At 40.5% G+C, this 3,018-nt stretch overlaps 1 pseudogene; it reads right to left on the bottom strand.

Annotated features, from left to right (window-relative positions):
- Positions 1-677: 677 nt before the first annotated feature.
- On the bottom strand, positions 678-1,439 carry LOC104980852 (annotated as a pseudogene).
- Positions 1,440-3,018: the final 1,579 nt, after the last annotated feature.

The following is a 3,018-nucleotide window of genomic DNA, read 5'->3' as shown; positions in this document are numbered from 1 at the left end:
TGTGACCCCATGGACTGTAGCCTACCAGGCTCCTCCATCCATGGAATTTTCCAGGCAGGAGTACTAGAGTGGGTTGCCATTTCCTTCTCCAGCACTTGATATGGTCAGTGTTAATTTTAGCCATCCTAATATGTCTATCATTGTAAGTTATTATGGTTTTAATTTGCATTTCTTCTATGACTAATGGTACTGAACATCTTTTAATATGCTTCTGAACTTGTTGGCTATCCATAAATCTTCCTTTGAAAAGTGTTCAAATATTTTTTACTGTTTGTGAGTTGTCTTATTACTTCTCTGTATAATTTCTTTACATAATCTGGATTCAAATCCTTTCTCAGACCCATGCAGTGCAAATATATTCACCAAGTCTGCAACTTACCTTTTATTTTTATTTATTTTGCAGAGTCACTGAGCTTTATGGTTCCATTTGGCCCCAAAACACACTTTTATTGGCCTCAAGTTATCTTTTCAAAAATAACTAAGCATGTGAATTTGAACGTTCCCCACCCCCAGGGGCCTTCCACCATTCAGTTCCTTCCAGGAGCTCCAAAGCGGAAGTTGAGTCTGTCCCACTCGGGTCGTTGTGAAGTGGCTCTGCTTCCTGGGGTCGGGGATAGGGGTGAGGTTCTGATGTGAATGACGGTGATGTGCCAGCACAGGGGCTCTTCTGGTGGCCGTCACATGGTTGCACAGGATGAGTTTTATATCCTGGCCATTTTATAGAAGACTTTCAACTGTATTCCCAGCACTTCAGATTTGGACACCAGGTCATCGAGCTTCCCGCCTCGCGCTAATAAAGACTGCATGGTGTTGTGTAGAATGATGTTTCTGCACATCTGCACTGGTCTCATTCAGTTCAGCCTGCACTTTAGTCATGGAGTCAGCTTCTTGGGGGTTCTGGTGTCTACTGAGGTGACTGTCCAGGCCTGTGTACTGGATGGTATAGGGGGATCCAACTGGCCAGTCTATCCTGTGGACCTGCTTGGAGAATTCGTCTAGTACCTTCTCTAGCAAGGTAAAAGACTCCCAGGATGGATGTTCACTGTCAGCAATGACCACTTCTGCAAGACTGTCATTTCTCACGAAGACATAGCACAGATATTCTTGTTCCACAGAAGTTTGGCTATCTTTTGCAGAGCACTCCACAATCAGGATCCCCTGGAGAAAGAAATAACAACCTACTCCAGTGTTCTTGCCTGGAGAATCCCATGGACAGAAGAGCCTGACAGGCTACAGCCCATGGGGTTGCAAGACTCAGACACGACTTAGCGACTAAACCACCACCACCACCACCAGCCATCCAATCAGTTGGCTTGTGAAGGCGGTGAATTCCTAAACGCTGGACCTCTGGAAGAAGCTGAAAGAGGACACATCGTATGTGGCTTTGAGCACTGCCTTGGACTCGCCTTTGTACAGACACTTAGGCTGTACAGCTTCATGGCGCCGTGCCCTCAGGCCGGCCACCCACCTGGTGGCGGCCTGGGCTCACAGGGAGCAGCATGGTGCCGCCCCTTGAGGGGCTGACGGGTCAGCCACCTGCTTCCTTCTGCCTTCTATTTCTAAATGATGTCTTCTGATGAGCAGATTTTAAAATTTTGGTAAATTCTAATATATCAATTTTTATTTTATAGTTTGAAATAAAATTATAAAATAAAGCTAATGAACTATGCTGTGCTGTGATTAGTCACTAAGTCATGTCTGACTGTTTGCAACCCCATGGAATGCCCCACTAGCCTCCTCTGTCCATGGGGTTCTCCAGGCAAGAATACTTGAGTGGTTTGCCATGCCCTGATCCAGGGGATCTTCCAAAACCAGGAATTGAACCCAGGTCTCCCACATTGTGGGAGGTTTCTTTACTGTCTGCGCCACCAGGTAATCCATTTTTATTTTATAGCTTAAAATAAAACTATAAACTTATAAAATAAAACTAATAAACTATAGTTTAAAATAAAATACATTTTGTGTCCTATTGAAGAAATTTTTGGTTAACATAAAGTTGCAAAGATTTTATCCTATTTTTTTTTCCTAGAAAATTCATAATTTTAGCTTTTACATTCTTAAAATTTTTGGATTACCTCGTTCAGAGGATGTGACTGCTGATTGATTCCTGAGCTGGACCTGGGCAATCAGGATCCTCATTCCCTCCCTGTCCTTGGAATGGGTGTACCACCCACCATTACCATAGCCAGACCCATTTTCAAGGATGCAGCTGAAGAGAGAGTCATATGTTGTTGAGACCATCTGAGTGAATCCATTTAAGATCTCTCTATAAATTCCTAAGATTCTAGCTGGTGGTGTGAAGATTTACTCATCTTGTGGGTGCCCAAGACAAGCCTCCTAAGTAAATTCCCCTGCTTATTATACTTGCCATTTATCTGGGGTGGTCTGTGTCTTCAATTTCTACTTTGTCTCCATGGAGGAAGTTTATATTTTGTATATGAATATTCAGTTGTTTCAATACCCTTTATTGAAAAGTTTATACCTTTCCCACCACAGTACCTTGCACGTTAGTGAAAAAAAAAAGATTATTTATATATATGTGTGTGTGTATTCTGAACTCTCCTTTTTGTTCCATTGAGCTATTAAACTATCCCTTATGTTAATGTTACACTGTCTTGATATTGTAGATTTAAAACATCTTGAAATAAGTCCTCAGACTTTGATAACTTTTGAATTGTTTCCAAAATTATTTTTGTTCTGTTGGGTCTTTGCATTTCAGATAAGTTTGAGAATAAGTTGTCCAATTTTTACAAACAAAAAATCTTCTGGGATTTTCATTGAAATTGCATCACATTTATAGATCAATTTGAGAGACTAGACATCTTAGTCATATTGAGTTCTCCAATGCATGAACATAGCATTTCTCTTCATTAACTTAAATCTATAATTTCTCCCAGCTATGTTTTCTAATTTTCAGTGCAAAGACTCAGATATAGTCTATCAAATTAATTCCTGAGTATATTATGTATTTTGATGTTATCATACATAATTATTTTATGAATCTAATTTTCCAGTTTT

Source organism: Bison bison, unplaced genomic scaffold, assembly GCF_000754665.1.
Source record: "Bison bison bison isolate TAMUID 2011002044 unplaced genomic scaffold, Bison_UMD1.0 scf7180017858834, whole genome shotgun sequence".
Lineage (NCBI taxonomy): Eukaryota > Metazoa > Chordata > Mammalia > Artiodactyla > Bovidae > Bison > Bison bison.
Note: the sequence above shows the minus strand (reverse complement) of the source record. Positions and strands in the feature narration are given on the sequence as shown.